The 22,856-nt window shown below is 34.8% G+C and overlaps 1 pseudogene; it reads right to left on the bottom strand.

Moving 5' to 3' along the window:
* Nucleotides 1-15,780: 15,780 nt before the first annotated feature.
* Nucleotides 15,781-21,469, bottom strand: LOC141661214 (G-type lectin S-receptor-like serine/threonine-protein kinase LECRK4; annotated as a pseudogene).
* Between the last annotated feature and the right edge of the window lie 1,387 nt (nucleotides 21,470-22,856).

Here is a 22,856-nt window from a genome sequence, read left to right as displayed (position 1 = left end):
CGAACCATTACCCCTCGCCTTACTTTGAAACATTGGTTAAGGCCCTTAAATGACTAATTGGATTATGAAACAATTATGTAAAGTGGGTTAGACAGTTGGTAGGGTACTCACAAAAGAATCACCTTAAAACTCTTAATGGTTAATTTATTAAAAATGGTGGAGCCGAGGGTACTCGAGCAACTTAAGTGAATCGTTAAGCGCAAAAGCGAACGTTAGGGTCTAATTGGTTAAAGTATAGATTCTTAAGCGACTTTGGTTTAATTCCAACTTATATGATGTTTATAGGTTACCAGACTCATCCCAGAACTTTTACCACCCCCAGTCGCTCAGGCAAATTTTCTACCCGTTATACTGTTGTTGTGATGTATATATGTATATGGATTATCTTGTGATAGATGCATGATGATTAATTAGCAAATCTTGCGATATATTGGAGCATGCTGATATGGGATATATGCATGTCTGTTTCGTAATCTTGATATCTATCTGTTGATTCCAATGTTTATAGTTGCATAATACCTATGCTAGAGATAAGCAGTAGTTGCGAATACCCTTAGTATAGGGGACCCAAAGGTGGATATTTTCTAAAACCGGGAGTCGATGTTCCCGAGTATATTATATATATTTATATATATATATAGATATAGTTTTCAAAACTATTAATCGAATAAGGTTTATTCGATAGCTTTATTTTATTTAATGAATATTATTTTGAATATTCATTCGAGGACTTATGACTCCGTTTATTTTATTTAATGAATATTATTTTGAATATTCATTCGAGGACTTACGACTCTGTTTATTCTATTTGATGAATATTATTTTGAATATTCATTCGAGGACTTATGACTCTGCTTATTTACTAAATAATATTCTTTATTTTATTAAAGAATAATGTTTCGATAATCAAACTTATTTTCGATTATTCAAATAAAGATCATACTTTCGTATAAGTATATATTTGGTTATTTAATATCCATTTCAAGTATGAGTTTTAAAACTTCTACTTCAATTATTTTTATAAAGATTATTCTTTATGGGAATATTATTTAAATTATAATATTCAGATATTTTTTAAATATATTGGGACTGATTTATTTTATTAAATCAGCATTACTCCAAACATTCTTAAAAATGTTTTCGAGTCTTCAAAATGATTTTTAAAAGTTAGGGCGGATCCCAAAACTCATTTTTATATTTAAGATCCTCCTTTCGAAGGAGATTTAAATACTCGCTCAAAACCTGAGGGATCCGGCTCTATGGTATATTTTATATTCACAACGAGGTTGTTTTTTTGATAAATGAATTGATTACTTACCCAACATTCGGGAAGTAAGTCCATCTAATTGAGTCGGCATAAGCGACAGGCCGGGGTACGGTCTATCAAAGTGTAAGTGGCTGGGTGGCAGTCCATCAACGCGTAAGAGGCCGGGTGGCGGTCCAGCACAAGGTCCTAATGAGGCCAGAGTGATGACCGGTGGGGGATTCATCCATCTACTAGTAGAAAAGGTTACTTATTGGTATCTTTTCCTGATCAGCAAGATATCGGGTTTATGCCAAAATTCTCTTCTTTCCAAAATTCATTGGATATTGCAAACTCTGTTCATACTTTACATGACGGAGGTTTCCAGGAAATGTATAAGAGATATATATGTGGATATATATATCGGGACTTAATGAAGTACCTCGTAACTTCATTTCATTCAATAATATTTCAAAGATTTAATCTATTCAAGTCTTAACTTGTGGTCTCATCTATGGGATAAACTTTTGAAACCTATTATACTTTGAACAGTGGTAGTTCAAGTAGTTTTCTAAAATGGTATAAGTATAGTGAAGTAATTGGTAACTTCATCTTCCTTTAAGCTTATATCCAGTAAGTAATTACCTTACACTTGATAAAGGATTCTAGTAAGTTATCCATTTAGATACTTGCATTATTGTTTACACTATATATTATCTTGCGAGCTGTAATGCTCACTCTTGCTTCTTTTCTTCATCACACAACAACAGTTAGGAAAGATGGCCAGACTCAAGCAGACCCAGCGCAAGCGCGTGGGAAGCGTCCCGCGTCTTCCCGTTGATATCGTAGCTGCTATAGCTGCAGAGGTAGATCTATTTGTAGATCAGGCATTCTACTTTTGGGAATCAATTTTGTATAATTATAACTTGTGGCAGATAATGGCAATTAACTGTAAACTTATCAAGTAATCATTTTGGGTTGTAATAACTTTTAAATTGTGGATTCAAGGACTTGTACTTATTTCAATTTCATCTCTGAGACTATAACGTGTTGTGGTGTGTGTTAGTGTGGGGTCACAGCATGAGGTTATTTATTATTAATTAAGTTAAGTGATATTGTGGAAAGAAAGACTGTGACGACCCGGATCCCCGACCCCGGATCTGGGGGTGTTACATAATTCATCAAAACACTTTGAGTAGATTTGTTAAGTAAAATTTAGTAGCCTTTAACGGATAACCACAATTTATCACTACGTTGAAGGAGTAGTTTATGTTAATAAGTAAGTAGACATTCTATACACTATGATAACTAAGGGGTTTGGGAGTTGTAGTGATTTCTAAGTCATGTTGACTACTAGCAAGATATACAAAATAGGTGGGTTAAGTGTAAATACAAAATGCCTTGTAATTTTGTATAAGTGAGAGAGTATCAACTGTTAAGGAAATATCTTCAACTGCTAAACTACAAGCTTCAACGGATGATTCTACAAGTTTTAACGAATAACTCAATATGCCTTCAACGGATAAGCTAGTCAAGAGGTCCTCATCTGATATCAGATAAATCTTTAACGGATGTTAACAAGAAAGCTTCAATGGATGACACTAGTATAGTGTCAACGAATGACTATAATAAATCTTCAACGGATAACATCAATGTAGCTTCAACGGATGATCAACAAGATAGCAATTGATAGTGATTTACAGAAGCTGACAAAGTCATATGAGTTGATAGCGCACAAAAGGAATGTGGCAGCCTGCTCTCAGGTTTTAGAAGAAAATGAAGCATATCCATTTCCATGCAAAATAAGGACGTTCAAAGATGTTATATCTTACTTGGATTGCATTGAACAGAAAAATGAAGAAACACGTGCTTGGACCTAGCTGATAGGAATATTATTCTTGTCTTATTACACATGTAAATTTGGTTCATATATAAACCAAGTGTAGCAAGTATTTTAGAACAGCTAGCAGAACAAGTTGAACAAGTAAGAACTGGAGAGTTTATAAAGCTATATCTTAAGAAAGTACTCTCAAGTTCTAAGTTATACTAAATCATTTGTAAGCAGTTGTTTGTATTTTGCATCACAGAGATTTCTTCAAATATACATCTCTGGTGGAAAGATAAATCCACCAGAAATTTTTTAAAATGTGTGTTTATTTACTTTGTCTTATTAGAATACTTAAAAAGCTTAATCTGTATTCTTACTTATTCAAAAACACAGTTGTATATTTATAAAGAGTTTTTCAGAAAATGAAAAAGAAACCAGAATTCCATTCAACCCCCCTTCTGTAATTTTGTTGTTGTATTGTTGGAAAATAACAAGTACTATATAGCATAACCTATCTGAGCATCCAACACTCTCGATGTTGTATCAACGCAAGCCAATCTATTATAGTGCTTCCAAAGGCTTCGAAGACTTCGTGGGATTCACGACAAACTCAATCTTTGATGGAAAGAAGAACTTCAGCTCATCTCTAAAAACTCGGCGAGAAATCTCATGTGAAAGAAACTTGCTCTCTCGATTGGAAGCAGTGATATGACTATTTCCCTTGGATCTCATTCTCAATTCCGGAACATCATCCTTGGACTAATTTCCAGTTGAAACGGATTACTATAAATATATACTCCACTTGTAGCTTCATCCAAATGTCTCCCGAAAACTCAGAAAATAAAATGATAAAAGAAGTAGAAAAGTGGAAAATCCCTACTGAAAACTGAACTCTGCAAAATGAGTGAAAAGATGAAAAAGAATAGTAGTTCAGATGAGACAAAAAAATAATCAAAGGAGTAAGGACATGCCGTAAAATTAAAATTATTTTTGAAGATAAGGCGGGCTGTTGTGACAACACCTGGCGCCACAGCAGCACCAGGAGCTGAAGCAGCTCCAGGCGTGCCAGCAACCCCAGCGCACCAGCAGCACCGGGCGCCACGAAAGTACCAGGAACCGCGATAACATATGTCACCGTAATGGCTTCGAACCCGCATTAAGCGATTTTTAACCGCATGAAAGAAAATTTTATGAAGATTATTATGGAAAGAAGATTATAACTTTGTTTGTGAAAAATTGATATAAAATATAAAAGTTTCATTCGCAGGAGCTCTGGAGCCACTGAGCACGCCCCGTGTTAGAAAAGGAAGAAGCTCGCAACCAGAGAACTCCATAGTGAGCCTTGGACGCACCTTTAGCTGTGGAAGATGCGCAAATTTGATGCTACTTCACAATTCCAAGCTACTTTCTTAACATAATTGGAGTTCAATGCGAAGATTCTATAAAATCTACAAGTTATGAATATTTAACATGCAAGTCCATGAGAAATATGTGAAGATGAATAAGAGATGTATACCTGAAAGCAAAATTTTTAAATTGGTTGAAGTTTCGACCCCCGGAATGAACCCCAGGGCACGCCCCGAGTGACTCCGACAACGGGATGAAAGAAAATTTTACGAGATTATATTTACGGAAGATATTTGTGGAAGATATTTGTGTAAAATATTTGCGAAAGATATTTGTAGAAGATATTTGCAGAAGATATTTACAGAGAATATTTGCGAAAAATATTTATGGAAAGTTTTGTGGAATACAAATTTAAGTACTTGTCATGGAAACTCAGAAGAAAATTTTACGATAAATTAGATCAACTAGACGCTTTTCAATGGAAGAATAATTTTACGCATATTTACGGAGGAATGCTTATTAGCAAAGGATAAAATGCAAATTTTGCGGAAACCAAGACTAGAATTACTCAAGTAAGATCGAAAGAAGTAAATAAAATTTTCCACTTTATTTTTAACAAACTAGAAAATCGAGGGGTAGTTGTTATACCATAAAATCATCATGGATATTTTATCAAATCTTTGAGGAAATAGGGCAGATCATCGTCAAGGAAGAAGAAGGATGACCTCCGAAGAACGCGTCTCCGGAGCCCTGGAAGCACCCTATACAGAGCTAGCCCTATCAACGATAAGAAGTTGCGACGATAATTGATGAAGTTCTACATGAATATTTACAACGGTCATTACAACAGAAGCTTACAACAATCATAGTAAATGAAGCGTACGATGGTCGCTACGACGACGATGATACGATGATCGCTACGACAAGGATGTTATGACAACCGCTGTAGTAGAAGATGACGACGAAGAGGAAGTATTGATGAAGGAATCCGCTAAAGGTGTTTAGAAGTTAAGAGAGAAAGGATAAAACTATCAAACAACAAGTAATAATCCGGCCTCTGGGGAAGCGTCCCCGACCCCTTAGGGTGCCCCCGTGCTATGCATTCGCACGGGATGGCCGCTCCATAATGCAAGATGGATAACTATAAAATAAAGGAAGGAGGTTGCTAACACAACTAAAATGAGAAGTGAATGATACATAAGAAGTATACAAGTGAGGAGAAGGAGCCCCGAAGGAGCTCTTCCATGCCTAGGGAACTCCTTAGATATAGGGGACCTCCGGAGGACTCCAACCCCTTTCAGGGCGTGTCATGTGAAGGAAAATAGGTCTCCGGGAGCCCGTCATCCCGAAAAACATATTGAAGGCGTTATATAGTTTTGCAGGTTATCCTCGTATGGGAATGATCGTTAACACTTAGTGTATGTTTTGGGAGCCTTGTCTCTGCATTCGACGTGTTGTCCTCATCGGGAGACTTTGAGGTTATCATGCATTTTGGAGTTATATGCTTGGGATCACTTATCATGTAGTCTGGTGGGTTATTCTCATCGGGGGAAAGGATGTGCTTAAGCATTTGTGATAAGTCATGGCCATACATGCAATTACGGTCGACAAAGATAGCGGTAACGGATGGGATATCCACCACCCGGGAAGTTTCCTTATACGTGAAATTCCTAACTCATAACCGAGCCTTGGGCTTTTGTAATTAGGCCGCATCGCTGGGCATTCATAAAGCAAATCAATGTTCGAGTTATAATAGAAAGTTGATTCGACAACTCCTAATGGGCCACGAAATGAGAAGTCAAGTCCATATAGGTTTCTTGTTCTCAAAGAACTACGTAGGGCTTGATCCTCTACAAAAGGAGGTACGTAGGCACATTATAAGGGGTCGGAAGCGAGAGCTCTATACGCCAAATACATCCTCATATTATCATAAGACCAAGTTCAAATTTTGAAGGTAAAAAATTTTTCAAATTTATTTTTTAGTACTGATTTCACCAAATTTTTAATTCAAATTTTATCAATATTTTTGCATGAATTGAGTACAAATTAATTTTTTTCTGTCTTATGATGTAGTTGTTGATGTCCCCTTGAAAAATAATTTAGTGGCAATTAAAGAACTTAAACAACAGCCAACAGATAAAAGGAAGTCGCGAACTTTTGCAGATAATGAAATGGAACCTAAAAAGCAGATTAATACCAAAAAGGTTAAAAAGGCAAGTGATGGGGAGAAAAAGAATGTAGGTGAAAAGCCGGAGAAAAAGAATGCAAGTGAGAAGGTAATTTTTTTTTAATCACGTTTTTTGGTATTTAAAAAAGCTTGATTTTTATTATTACATTGTATACTTTATTGTCCATTTAAATGTGAGTTTATTATCTGGTGGTTGATTTAGATGAAGATTGGAGACTATGAACTAAATAGAAGAAGGAGAATGGAAGAAATTATAAAGCAGGCTGAAAAAATAAAATTGAAGCAGGAGGAAGATGAGCTTCAAGCTGTTGGGAAATCCAAAACTAAAGCAAAGAAAAAAGTTACAGATCCTATTGCATCAACATATGATTTATAGCAATAATATTTAATTGTTGCAATACATGACTTAAAATGTTGGTATAGGATCTCTATTGCATCAACACCAGATGCAACACCAAAATTTTGTATATTTATTGTCATAAATTCTAACGCAGCACAAATAAGTCATCAGGGAATATATTTTTGTGGTTGTCATAACCATTCTATGGTGTAGTGGCTTTTTAAGTTTTAATAAGGCTTATTATCCTTTTGGCCCCTGAATTTTATGTGTTTGTACCCATAAGCCCCGAACTCTGCGGGCGTACTCATTGACCCCCAAGGTATGTATTTCCATAACTTTTAGCCCCTAACCTGATATTACCATAAAAACGTTATATATCAGATGGGCAAAGCTTTCTTTTTTTATTGGCATTCCCTCCAAAACAGAGAAAACTCTCCAGCCAAACCTCATAGCCCCTGTGGTTATATATGTATACATATATGTGTGTATTAGGTGATGTTTTATTAGAGGAGTAAAGAAAATGGAACCTAATTGTTGGTGTAGAAGAGCAGCAGTGCTAAGAACTTCTTGGACAAACGCAAATTCAGGAAGGCGATTCTAGGGTTGTTTACATTTCATGGTAATTATCTATGTATATGTCAATTTTTTATATTTCTGGGTTATGGATTATCATAAGTCTGTTTATGGATTTACAGGAGGATTAGAGAAATTCATGTAACTTTCATTTATGGTTTGACCCTCCTATGTGCCAAAGGTCAAGAATGATTATTCTTAGGCCGCTGAGAAAAATAGATAAGCTAGAGGATGATTTGCGCAAGCATGAGGCTGCTGTTGAAAATAAAGGGAATTAGAGAAGCCCTATTTTGTATTACATACTCATTATATTATTAGTGTGGGTGTTTGTAGTGCTGAACAAAGAAATGGAGTTGATGCCAAAGCGATATGAATTACCTAAGTGAACCATTGTAGTAGTGAATGATGAGTACCATGTATAACTATGTACTACAATTTGGCATCTATATAATGAGAAGCAATAATGAATGAAATGAAAATATTTTCAAAACAAAGTACTTTCATTAGTACATAATTTAACAAGTTCATAAGCAAAATATTGGTTCAGAATTTAACAAGTTCAAGGAAAAATAAGTCTGAACTGCAAAAAAAATTGCAGAATAGCATAACATTACATAGATTTTTAATAATATTGATTCCTCGTGGATCTTTTTTTTCCTTAGTTACTGTGACGCCCTCCAAACACGGATCAGAAGTTTGGGGTTCACAACACACATACGATATATAAACCTGTATATAAAATATTATAAGCAATGACCCTTCTTTACACAACCATGGATCACAATATGTTAAAGTATAAAAACACACCACAACCTTAACTTTTATTATATCATACCAAATCCCAACTAGTTTAACTTACAACTGATAATGAAAATTATTCTTACAATCTTGCATAACTCAACTACAATGTAAAGCTCCTGCTGTTCAACCTGGAATCCTAGCTCGCACACTGGACTGGAAAACCTCGCTATCAACCATTTCCTTTTTAACTGTAGAATACATAAACAGATTCACAAGAGTGAGCTAACTAGCTCAGCAAGTCGTAATAACAATAACTGAGGTTAAACAGTGATCAATTGAAATGATTTAGCTGAATCAATTTTCTTATCAAACAATCATTAGAATTGGATGTACATTTTAAATTTTAAAACCAAGGTTAGGCTGCTGATCGGTCATGTACTAATCCCAAGCAAGGCACACGGCTTTGCTCTATAAACTGGATTCAAGGCACGCATTGGCCTAATTCGACCACAAATATGGTCCACATAAAGAAAATTATCCAATTCTAAAATAATTCAATATGATAAGCATTGTAATTCAATAAAACAAAATCATGATTAACATTGATAAAACACATATCTCCGAGTATAAAACAATTCATAAGGATCACGGGGTATATTAAGGTGTATATATATATATATATATTTATGAAGAACGACTTCAAGCCAGTTGAAGAATCATGTACAAGATGAACAATGGTTCAATGATTACACAAGGCGTGGATCTTTGATGTCACAAGATATTATAGGGTATATAAATTTCTGTATATTCGAGTAATTTTGTTTCAGTGCTTGGTATGTGGTGTATATGTATTTATGAGGTAGTATCGTATTTGTATAGTTTAATCTCTGGGAAATCAATAATCAACGGTTTACAAAGAACAAGGCTTACAGCTCAAAGATCAAATGATGTGATCAGGGTTCAAGGTTGAATAATTCAAAGTACTTACAATACAAAACATGACTATTTTGAATACTAGCATCATGTTACGAAAAAATTCAAAAATATTTGCAATATATCTCGAGGAAGGTTCAGAAGTACTTACCTTATTATAGATGATTTCCAATTTTACTTGTACTCGTCTAACAGTTCTACTCAGCAATCACTTTCCTTCTTTTTATATGCCTCGTTGCTACACACTGATCATTTGCTTTCTTTTTTTACACCTCGGTTCTATTTATTAATCATTTGCTTTCCTTTTCTACGCTTCGTTCCTCTGATATGCATCACAAGTATCTATCAATACGCACTCTCATATTATTCTATACGTCACATAGATGTCACAAGCTTTTATCTACCCTTCGTTTCACCCAAATCCGATTTACAGATCGAATATTATGACCAAAACAGTCAAACAATAAACGCATAAGCATATAACACATTAATCAGATAGCACATAGCGCATAACATGTAAGGTATTCGATAAAAATACTTTTTCAACGAAGGTTCGGGGTTAAAATGATTTTTCTGGTATTTAATACGAATTTTGAAACATTTTCCAGAATTAAATGGGTCAACGAATCGTTTATAAACAATTAACAGGGTTCGAATACCCGAACCTGACTTTAAAATCATTTAATAATAATTATCGAGCCTTGAAAAAAATTTAAAATAATATTTTAAAACTCGTAATTTTTTTTCAGAATTTTAAAATCAAAAGAAATAATTAAATTTAATTAAATCAATTAATCAATTAATATTTAAATTAATTAACTAATTAAATAATTAATTATTAACTAAAATTAATTAATTTAATAATTCAAATTTATTTTTTAATTAAAAATAATTTTTAAAATTTAAATAATGAATTTTTTTGGAATTTTAAATAATTAAAACCCATTTTCTGAAAATTAAATAAAAAGAGAAAATTATTTTTATAAGTTTTTGAAACAGAAATCTCGTTTTTATTACAGCTGTAAATTCCAGGAACGAAAGTGCAAATTCTTACAAAACAGGGGGACTAAATAGCAAGTTTCGCTGTCTTCCCCGGCGAAACGGCAGCGGTGACACCGCCGGCCGGCTCGTCTCTGCCCAGAACACCACCAAACTGTGCAGAACTCAAGAACAACACACCAAGAACACAATTATGCATTTGTTTTAACTCGAATCACTGCCTGTCGCCAAGAAACAGACGAACTCGAGTTTTCCGGCGAGGCTTTCCTGGAATCCTTTGGCCTTCAAACTGGTATCATTCAACTCCTCTTTTCACGATCTATATACTGGTATAAATCAATTCAACTAATAACCCTTGGATCAAAAACGCCTAAATTCAACTAAGAACATTCAAACTTACTTATAAACCCTAATTTTTAAATCAAATAATCAAACTCAATTTTCTATATGTTATTGAACTCCAAATTCGACATATGATATACCAAAATGACCAGAATCAAATTATCTACAACATGCAATCATCAAATCACATAAACAATAACAAAATCAAAAATTCATAATTTATTCATAATTAAATTCGAATTTAATAAAATAAATTGAAAATTACTTGATGTTTCTGCAGTGGTATGTATTTTAGAACTTGATTGTACTCGTCAAGAGCTTCGATTCGACTACTTGCACGCCCAAATCGGAGTTTGATAACGCCTTTGAATCCTCGTTTGATTATGAAGAATGCGATGAATATTCGTATTTTTCTCTGGATAATTATATATTTTTACAGTTTGTTTATGATTATCTGTACAGAATAAGATACTGTATGGGCTATTTATATTTACGGAATATTGGTACCCCGTTGGATCATACCGGACATAAAAATAGAATACTTAATCATTAAGTATTAATAAAACTGATCCAATTCGTTACCGATTTTAGGATAATTATCAAAACCTGGCTTTTTGTAAGTATAGACTTGATCTCAGCGCTTTGGTTACACGAATTACGAGAAGATAATATAATAGTTTAATCAAAATATCCCGTTTCTCAAAAATACGGGTTTTATCGATTTACCGAAACGAATATTGTATCAAAAATTTTGCGTCGGGACCCGCACGGGTAAAACCGTACTCTGGATAGAAAAAGTCAAAACATGGAAAATGCTCGGAACATTCAAATTCGGTTAGAAAGGAGTTTTCTCGAGACTTCCGGGTTGTAAAAACGTAAAAACGGTTGAAGTCGGTTTATTCCCGATTATCCAAAATAATTTATAAATACTAAAAAAATAATTTATTAAATCCATAAATCCTTTATAAAATCATATATCAACATAAAAATTAATATCAAAATATCAAAATTATCTATAATTTATTTTGGACATATAAAAATTAAAATACTCAAATTTTATCACATTTAAACATCCAAACACAAATACCAATCAACAGATAATTTACCAAAATTTACATAATAATCACATAATATTTATTTATTGATAAAATAATTACACGTCATATCCCGGATATTACAGTTGCTGAAGAGCCTGCTGCTTTTTTGTCATTCTTTATATTTTGTAGTGCTTCTGTCAGAGCTCCAAGTGTGATTACACTTCTACCATGAGATAAGAAAGGTGCAGATTTGAGTTCTGTTTTTCTGACAATGGTTTTGTACTGCTTGACTGGTGGTACCTGTTTCCCAAATTTCATTGGACCAGTGTATGAGTTATGCTCAACTGGTGTCTTAACTTTTGTAGATGGATCCTCTGCAACTGGTTCTTTTTCCTCGTCAAGACAAACTCGAGTATCTTATGTGTTTTTGAACCTCCCAAAGGTTGTTTTGATGTACAACCTATTACTCCTTCTTGGTGCCAAATCTCTAACAACAGCAGCTGAGGTCTATTTTTTTAGATTATTTCCTCTAATGTTCAACCTCTCAACAGGTTGCCTCCCTTCATCAATCTTGTCTTGCATTTCTTTTTTAAACTTCTTTATGGTGGCCTTCTCAAGCATTATCTCATTACCCTTATATGTTACCTTCTTACCAGTTGCATCAATTACTTTTTTTGTGCCACCCTTCTGCTTTTATTTCAGTTGTTCAATTTGTCTAGCAGCAGCCATGATAGGGGAGTCAATAGTAGTTGTTAGTCCTAACCTTCTGACTTTCAATTTTTGGATGCTTCTTGCAAAAAAAGCTATAGGTGCATCATCCTCATCATTTGTAGTTTGGCTTGGTTGTGTCATTGATGGCCCTTCATTAGGAAAGTCCAAGAGCATCTCATTGTGCTCATCAAGTCCTCTGCCTTCAATTTGATTGTAGGTCTCTTGAATATCTTCTTCATCAGCTGGATTTATATTGACCAAGGGGTTAGGTACAATTGGAACTTCAGTTTGAGGATGTAGTTTGGGACATGTCATCTTGTTATGTCCCACTTGCTGTCACTCACCACACTTACAAATGTTCAAATAGAAGTTAGTATACATAATGTTCAAACAAATTAGAACTTAGATTTTGCAGGAGTTTTTCATTCATTACCTCACACTTGCTTGAGTAGTCATGCTCAGTATTCTAACTCCATTATGTTATTTCTCAATAATATCTGGCATCTCAGGCCTTCTCTTCTTTGTTGGCCTTCCTAGTTGCTTCTCAACTGTGGGTGGTCTCATGAAAACATTGTTTTTTTTTCCAGGAATTGTGTCCATTCATAGGGAAAATAATGCCAGAATATGTCTTCTCATACCTCTCCACTAAATAAACTGAATCCACATAGTCCTCCATATTTTTTCCCAACCTATTTATGCAACTTATGGCATGGTGACAGGGTATACCACTGAGGTCCCACCTTCTGCATCCACATATTTTGTCACCAATATGGACTGCATACTTAGAGCCATTTATAGTTGTTACCTCAAATTCATTATATCCTGCATAAGTGGAGTAGCAACATCCACTCTATTTCTTGTATTTATCAAGAAGCTTCAATGTCTTAGGTTTTAGCTTTTTTTGACGTCAACCTTCCATTTCATCCCTACAGCACATGGCAACTGACCTTTATATGCTGATTTCAAGTGGCAGCCATTAAATCCAAGAACCTTCCTGCAACCAAGCTTAAATCCATGTTTCAACCCACCTAAGAAAATATACATCCTTCTGAAGGTACTGTCATTAACTGCACAAATTGAATCAATACATAGATCTTGTATTAATTGACACATAATCCAAAAAAATGTATATACTGAACAAATGAAGAAGTAATATCTGGTTATAACTCAATCTCAACCGTGGAGTTGGGATTTCTCTTGAGTAACTCAGATTTATAATCCCACAGCTTCCCAAACTGTTCCGCAAGGGTTCCATTAATAATCCTCATGCACTTTCTCCTAGCTTTTCTCAAGATGTGATCCTTGAACTTAATTTGCAAATCTTTCAAGACAGTCTTGCCAAAGGCCTTAATTGGCCAGTTGGGATTGATTCTGAACTCAGGAAGGTATTTTTTTAACTAAATACCCAGAACAACTTTCTCTCTGGCATATGTGTGGTCTACAAAGGACAGAGGAATTGAATACACTAATAAACACAGAAAATAGTGTATTAAAAAAGTGCATTATAACTAGTTAAAAAATGTACATGGTCCCACTTTTTGATTTGCATGCTTTTGTCAAAGTTTAGTGATGCAACTAGTGTCCAAGGACATGGTGATTTGCACACAGCCCTTACCCTCCTTCTGGCACTTTTCACAAACTTGATCATCCTGCCCTCACTAACAGAATGGTTCATAATTGCCTCAGTGGCTTCTGTGTGATTTTTGAATACCAATCCAACTCTTTATTTAGAATCATCTGTCTCTTTGTACACTGGAAAAGCTTTCTTCCTTTTCTGAGTTTGATTCTCTTCATCACTGTCATTTCCTTGCAAGCTTTGTAGATCATCACTTTCATACTCAATTTCAGACTCCCTCTCCACCACTATTTCCTTACTAAGGCCGAGTCCCTGCCTAAGAGTACCTATTCACTCCACTTCTTCATCAATATTGTTAGTAAAATGCATGTCATCATCTGTCATGGAGTAATCACTATCCACAAAGTCATAGTCATCAATTTCATCACTCCAATCTCCTGCATCATTGCTAGCTTCTCCTTCATTCCCCCATATATATTTTCATCTTCAAATCCTACTAATTCGACCTCATTGAAATGGTGAACATAAACATCTATTTTGTTATCATTATCTAAGGCATATGATTTCATACTTATCTCATCACGCTAAGTTTGTATTAACACTAACCCAAAGTCCAAATCTCTCCTAGGCATCCTATAATACAGAGAACTAAATCCACCATAACCTAATGCCTTAGTCCACCCTCTAAGATTATCCAAAGTAAATTCATTAAGGTCTCAGAAATGATACACGGTCATTTTACCCCCTACATATTCAGTCTTGCACAATCTCTTTAACTTCCCTCCATAAAACAAAGACATACTAATAATATCCTCACCTTCAATAAAAAATAAAATGTAAACCCTCACAAACAAATGAATACATGCATCCCATGTTAAACAAGCACACAAACAACAAATGGGTAATCAAAATTCAAGCTTAAACATATATTGATACATTAATAATCACAGTTTAAAGTTTAAACATTAATAATCGATACATTAATCGATGTGTCAAAAAACAGATCACAATTTATAATATGGGCGATTAAAACACAATATGAGAATAAGAGAAGTACCGCCAGAGCTCTCATTACTACCCGCCATTGAATGATCCAATAATCCACCACTGAGAGTTCTTAATCGCCGATGATTACCAACCTGAGCTCTCAAATATCCCAAATTATTATTAGGGGGCAATTTTTAGGGTTCAAAGAGTATATCAAACCTGAAAAGTTACAAACCTTATGTGAAAATACAGTTTTGCCCATCCGATATATAACATTTTTATGATAATATCGTGTTAGGGGCTAAAAGGTATGGAAATATATACCTTGGGTATCAATGAGTATACCCGCAGAATTCAGGGGTTTATAGATATAAACACATAAACTTCAAAGGTCAAAAGATTAATAAGCCTTTTAATAATTGAGGTAAAATTTGGTATGATGACTGGTGATCACGGTGGAAAGGTTTCCTAATCATCTAATAAATTTGTGTCATTTATGCCAAGTGTTTTGTTAATCGTACTCGATATAATCAAGGAAGGGGTTATTTTGGCTATTTCGAAATGCTGGAACAAGTTTTCTAGTGTCGGATAACAAAAATGGAATAACTGCTTTATACAATTTTTGACTTAAGACCTCTTGTGTCAAGCATTGTTAACATTCTGCCTAGTATTAGCTTTGAGGGATTTATATTTAGGCCTCAAAACATTAATGATGTCAGAAATAATTTAGTCAATTATGCTTTGTATGCTAAAGTAAGTGTTTTTAAGGAAGGGGGTTATTTTGTTAATTGTCAGTCATGTTTTAGCATTATACTGGTCTACTTCTTTTAGCATTAGAGTTAGAGTGGGCCTACTCAATATTCACGTATTACAACTTTTTTTGCCTACCATAAACAAAAACCGCTCTATATAATAAGGCATTACTAATATTCTTATTAACAAGTAGAATTAAAAGGGGAAGGGCATGGAGGGATCGAAACTTCAACAACTCCTTCAAGCATTTGTGTAACTTTAGCAGTAACCGGAGAATTTTTGAACCATTCTGGTGCAACATATCCTTTAGTCCCTCTGATGACTGTGCTTGTCAGACTTTGGTCACTCCCTAGAAGTTTTGCTAGTCCGAAATCTGAAATTTTCGTTGTGAATGTATCATCTGGAAGAATGTTTTGTGGCTTGATATCGCAATGTATGATCTGTGTGTTGCATTCTTCGTGCAAGTACATCAATCCTCTTGCTATCCCGTATGCCATTTGTAAGCGTTTGTTCCAATCTGGCCTTGAAATGCCAAACAAAAAACTAGCCAATGTTCCATTACTCATGAACTCAAAGCCTGTTGGATCCTTCATCACAAAATCCAAGAAGTCTAACTAAATTCTTGTGATGAGTTTTTGCTATTGCCCCCGCCTCTGTCTTGAATTCCTTTTCGCGCCTTGGGATAATCTTTCTAATTTTTTGACTGCAACTATTGCTCAGGAACTTGATGTTGATATATTCCTCTTATAAACAGTGCCAAAAGATCATTTTTCCAACTTCTTCGTGAAATCCCTCAGCTGCTTCTTGGAGTTATTGAAATGTGAAAACGAGAAGATTCATCTCTAAAAGACTTGAAACTTTGTTAACTCTCTGACTTCTTCGGTATGCAAAGAACACTACTAGAGAGACCGTGGCTACAAATATGAAATTAAAAAGCAATGAACCACCTTAAAGAACTGACACCACTAAAATAACTGTTGACTGATCCTTTTTAGTTCCATTTGGATTTCTAGAAATTTTGTTTCCTGATGATCCATCAACTTTCGGAATCTTAACAAGAACCTTTCCATATGTATTTCTGTCCAGCCTACCGTATGATAATGGTAGTTTCTTTTTCCAACAAGTGACATCTTTAACAACTGCAACCACACAATTGCAATCATTAAAACAGGAACTATTACAAACTTCTTCATTTTGCAAAGGAAACCTTTCATAGTTTGCTGAAGATGGCCAAAACGCATTATTCATCGCCCTGCATCTCAGATAGTTCTTCTGGCTTAGACCGCTGATTACATTTCTGCACTTTGTCCTGCTTGCAACCACTATACTAATTACTGGAATCCACAAGCGAAAACCCAGGAATGCACTCACAAGTTGGTCTTCCCTCAACATCTACTGCCCAAATGCTGTTGAATCCACAAGCCCCATCACCTAAATCTCCACTCAAACTGGTGCAAATGTCTTTAGGCTCATACCAAACACTAAACCATGACCTTTCCCAAATCCCATTATTCGGATTCTTAGGATGAGCATATTGTGTAGAAATTCCGTCAAAATCAAGTGTGGCGTTAAAGTAAAACACTTTCGTTGAGGCTATGTTTCCCAGTGTAAGATTTACTGCAACTCCATTCCTCTTAACAACCTTGATGTATCCTGTTTCATTAAATACTACCCTATATCCGGAATTCATACTATTGTTAGTATCTGAAGTTTCATTTTTGTAGTAAGGAGGATCATAAACAAAATCCACATGCGAAGAGATTGTGTTTAGTACAAGATTCACCAGCCGGTCGTAATTGTAACCGAAAATGGCCTTCCGAGTAGCTAATTTTTGTCAAACGAGAAGATAAAACTCCACCAACATCTAGTACTTGATTTGGCAACATGGTGTCAGACGGATAACGAAAGCTCTCCCACATATATTTGCTAGAGTTTTCACTAGCAAGAACAAAATTTCCAGTGTCAAGCAATGATGCACAAGTAACACCATTAGCCACATTCTCAGCTTTCCATATTGATTGACCATTTGGGATATTGAGATTGAACTTACCATTAGTAGTAAGCTCGATTTTCGACCGTTTTGGAGCTGGATTTGCACCATTTGCATACCAAACAATGGTTTTGTCAGGTATTTTGTCAACCCAAATGGCTAGCAAAAAGAGGTTATTATTTTCTAGACGACGAAAACCAAAGGCAAAGTCACCAGATGGTGATGGCCATTTAGAAGTGTCATCACCAGCAGTAAGAAATGAACCTAACTGAGACAAGGACGTTCAAAGATGTTATATCTTACTTAGATTGCATTGAACAGAAAAATGAAGAAACACGTGCTTGGACCTAGTTGATAGGAATATTATTCTTGTCTTATTGCACATGTAAATTTGGTTCATATATAAACCAAGTGTAGCAAGTATTTTAGAACAGCTAGCAGAACAAGTAGAACAAGTAAGAGCTGGAGAGTTTATAAAGCTGTATCTTAAGAAAGTACTCTCAAGTTCTAAGTTGTACTAAATCATTTGTAAGAAGCTGTTTGTATTTTGCATCACAGAGATTTCTTCAAATATACATCTCTGGTGGAAAGATAAATCCACCAGAAATTTTTTAAAATGTGTGTTTATTTACTTTGTCTTATTAGAATACTTAAAAAGCTTAATCTGCATTCTTACTTATTCAAAAACACAGTTGTATATTTATAAAGAGTTTTTCAGAAAATGAAAAAGAAACCAGAATTCCATTCAACCCCACTTCTGTAATTTTGTTGTTGTATTGTTGGAAAATAACAAGTACTATATAGCATAATCTATCTGAGCATCCAACACTCTTGACGTTGTATCAACGCAAGCCAATCTATTATAGTGCTTCCAAAGGCTTCGAAGACTTCGTGGGATTCACGACAAACTCAATCTTTGATGAAAAGAAGAACTTCAGCTCATCTCTAAGAATTCGGCGAGAAATCTCATGTGAAAGAAACTTGCTCTCTCGATTGGAAGCAGTGATATGACTATTTCCCTTGGATCTCACTCTCAATTCCGGAACATCATCCTCGGACTAATTTCCAGTTGAAACGGATTACTATAAAGATATACTCCACTTGTAGCTTCATCCAAATGTCTCCCGACAACTCAGAAAATGAAATGATAAAAGAAGTAGAAAAGTGGAAAATCCCTACTGAAAACTGAACTCTGCAAAATGAGTGAAAAGATGAAAAAGAATAGTAGTTCAGATGAGACAAAAAAATAATCAAAGGAGTAAGGACATGCCGTAAAATTAAAATTAATTTTGAAGATAAGGCGGGCTGTTGTGACAACACCTGCCGCTCCGCAATGCAAGATGGATAACTATAAAAGAAAGGAAGGAGGTTGCTAACACAACTAAAATGAGATGTGAATGATATATAAGAAGTATAAGTGAGGAGGAGGAGCCCCGGAGGAGCTCTTCCATGCCTAGGGAACTCTTTAGATATATAGGGGCCTCCGGAGGACTCCCACCCCTTTCAGGGCGTGTCATGTGAAGGAAAATAGATCTCCGGGAGCCCGTCATCCCGAAAAACATATTGAAGGCGTTATATAGTTTTGCAGGTTATCCTCATATGGGAATGATCGTTAACACTTAGTGTATGCTTTGGGAGCCTTGTCTCTGTATTCGACGTGTTGTCCTCATCGGGAGACTTCGAGGTTATCATGCATTTTGCACTTATATGCTTGGGATCACTTATCATATAGTCTGGTGGGTTATTCTCATCGGGGGAAAGGATGTGCTTAAGCATTTGTGATAAGTCATGGCCATACATGCAATTACGGTCGACAAAGATAGCGGTAACGGATGGGATATCCACCGCCCGGGAAGTTTCCTTATACGTGAAATTACTAACTCATAACCGAGCCTTGGGCTTTTGTAATTAGGCCGCATCGCTGGGCATTCATAAAGCAAATCAATGTTCGAGTTATAATAGAAAGTTGATTCGACAACTCCTATTGGAGTCTACTCTTCCAAGAGTAAGGGGAGTGACGCTCTAAGCAGCTAAAAAGCCTCCAAAATAATATTACTCTTCCAAGAGTAAGCGGAATGACACTCTAGGAGGCTGAAAATCCTACAAACTAATCATACTCATCTGAGTCTACTCTTACGAGAGTAAGTGGGGTGACATTCTAGGCGGCTGAAAAGCCTCCAAAATAATCCCAATCTACTGAGTATACTCTTCTAAGAGTAAGCGGAGTGATGTTCTAGGTGGCTGAAAAGCCTCCAAAATAATCCTAATCTTCTGAGTCTAGTCTTTTAAGAGTAAGCAGAGTGATGTTCTAGGAGGCTGAAAAGCCTTCAAAATAATCCCATCCAAAAGCAAGCGGAGTGACGTTTTAGGCGGCTGAAAATTCGGGAAATTACAGAACAGCCCCTACTGCCGCAATGAGCCATTGCGGCTGCCGCAATGAGCCATTGCTGCAGACGAGACCCGGTTTTAACCCGTTTCTTCCTGAAATCCCTAATTTCATAATATTAAAAACCTAATTCCCAAAGCAGCGGGCGATTTCAGGTGAATTCGAGCGATTTCAACATCTACTCCGGCGATTCAACTACTTAGGTATGATTCTCATCATCTACACACACGTATACATACACGTATACATACACATAGTTATATAATGCCGCAATGACCCATTGCTGCCTCCTATGGTGAGATTGTTTAACAATTGCGTGATTCAGACTGTTTGGAGTTATATTTATGTGTTTTTCTAGTGATATGTTATAATTCAATTTACTCGAAGAAGTTTTGAGATTAGGATATGTTATAATTCAATTGCGTGATTAAGAATGCCAAGTATAAAAGATGCAGAATGCAAAATTGTAACCTAGCTGATATAATTCGAATTATTTGGATTGCGTTGTTGTGAATTTGGTTAGTAGTAATTTGACTCGTTTGTGCGCTTTAATGGTTCGAAATGTACTAGTAATTGTTTGGCATAGTAAGTTGAGATATGTTATTGTGATTAGACAGTGGATGGAATGCTTGTTGATTGATTGATTGGTTGTGGCTAGCTTATAAACGAATGAGTCATGCCGATTTTTCGGTAGGACTTAAAATAGAAAATAACGGTTCTATAAATTGTTGAAAGTATATTGTAAATTATAAAATGAGTAATAAGAAAGTAAATGTTGAATAAAAAAAACTGTCTCCAGTAATGAAACATTGCTGGAGTGACCCATTAAATATAACCACCAACCAGATTTTGGAGCCATTATAGCCGAGTTCCTGCCGCAATCACGCATTGCGGCCTACCGCAATGAATCAATGCGGGAGTACTCTCGCATTGACCCATTGCTGCAGTAGATCCTGCCGCATTGGGTCATTGCGGCAGATTAGTCAATAGCCTTACCCCTCAGCTTCCGCAACATTTTTTTTTGTGCCTAAATTAAATTTTTGGTCTTCAAATAGTATTTCTGAATTTTTATGATTACAATATTTTGTGAGTTTTATGATTTTAAAAATTGTCATATATGTTATTTTAGTTAAAAAATCAAATTATCAATTTTAATAATAAAATTTATATTATTAATTTTATACTTTTTTGTGAATTCATACTTAATTTTTGTGCAAATATTAAATCAATATCAATTTTTGTGAATTCATAACTAATTTTTGTTTTTAAAATTTATATTAATAATTTTATACTTTTTTGTGAATTCATACTTAATTTTTGTGCCATTATTATTATAAATTGACTGGTCAAAGGTTAAGGAGTTGGACCGACATACCGCATTGGCTCATTGCTGTAGAATCTCTTTCCGCATTGACCCATTGCTGCAGTAGTTCCTGCAACATTGGGTCATTGCGGCGAATTAGTCAACAGTCATACCCCTCAGCTTCCGCAACATTTTTTTTGTGCCTAAATTAAATTTTTGGTTTTTAAATTTCCGGTTTTCAGCCTATAAATAGTGCTTTTGTAATCTCATTTTTTTTCATTCTACATTTTCTCTTCAACATTCTCTTCTCTATTTTCCGAAAAATGGTTTTCTACTACGATTGGGACAATAACAAGGTAATTATCGATGGCGTGGCTTACGACGGGCCGGAAGGAGATGAAGACATGGTAATAGCTCTCCGCCGTATTCAAATGGCGCTTGAGCGCAAGAAAAGAAAGGAAAATGAGGTGAAGGCGAAGGCGGAAAAGTTAAAGAGGAAGAAGTACGGCGATAAGGGTGATAAAGGCGGTTCTTCCAACACCGTTAAAACTTGATCATTCTCGTCGGAATAAATTGTTTAAGTTATTATGTATTTTGTTTAAGAAAATATTTGAATGTACTCCTTTTCTATTTGAATGAAATAAATTATTTAATATTTATCTTTCTTGTATTTGTCGAATTTAATTTATCAATTTTTAATTTATAATAAACAAATATAATGTTAAAAATTAAAAATGTGAAAAACTAAAAAAATGAATTTTTATCGAATTTTCTTTGCCTATAAAAAATATAAAATAACTTAGCCTCTAAAATGTTAAAAATTTCTTGGTAAGAAACTATATAAAAATTTCTTGTTATGTTATCATGCACATATTATAAATGTGAAAAACTAAAAAAATGAAATTTTATTGAATTTTCTTTGCCTATAAAAAATATAAAATAACTTAGAATAACTCAACCACCTACCGCATTGTGTCATTGCGACTCCCTCAATGAAACAATGCGGCATGTGGCTCTTCAACCACCAGCTTACGTGTTTTAAATATGTTGTGGCTGTGATTTACACCTCCCGCATTGTTACATTGCGGGAGGGGGGGATTTTTTTATTATTTTGTTCTTATATTTTTAAAATGGAAAAATTGTATAGAATTTTTTTTAATTCAGTATAATTTCATTATACAGTACAATGTGTTACTATACATAAATTTGAAATATTTAAAATTTAAATTAAAATAGTTTAATTAGAATTCACTCAAAAAAGTTCAAGGCAAACAAGTATGATTGTTTATTGATCGAAAGGTGTCGTCTTCGGAAGACGGCACCTTTCGATCAATAAACAATCATAACATTGATACATTTCAGTTATCATCTGCGTTTTAATTATTTTTTTCATTAAAACTAATATTTTAATTATTTTTCCGATTATATATCTAATTAAATTTAAATTCTTAACTCATTATACAATTGATAATATAAATGGGAAGTAGTAATAAAATTAGTAGATATAGAAACAAGTTGTTGTTAAAATTAGTTATATACTTTTTAACTCCGTTATTATCGGAAACAAATTAAATCATTA

Source organism: Apium graveolens, chromosome 1, assembly GCF_009905375.1.
Source record: "Apium graveolens cultivar Ventura chromosome 1, ASM990537v1, whole genome shotgun sequence".
NCBI lineage: Eukaryota > Viridiplantae > Streptophyta > Magnoliopsida > Apiales > Apiaceae > Apium > Apium graveolens.
This window is presented reverse-complemented; position numbering and strand designations above follow the sequence as displayed.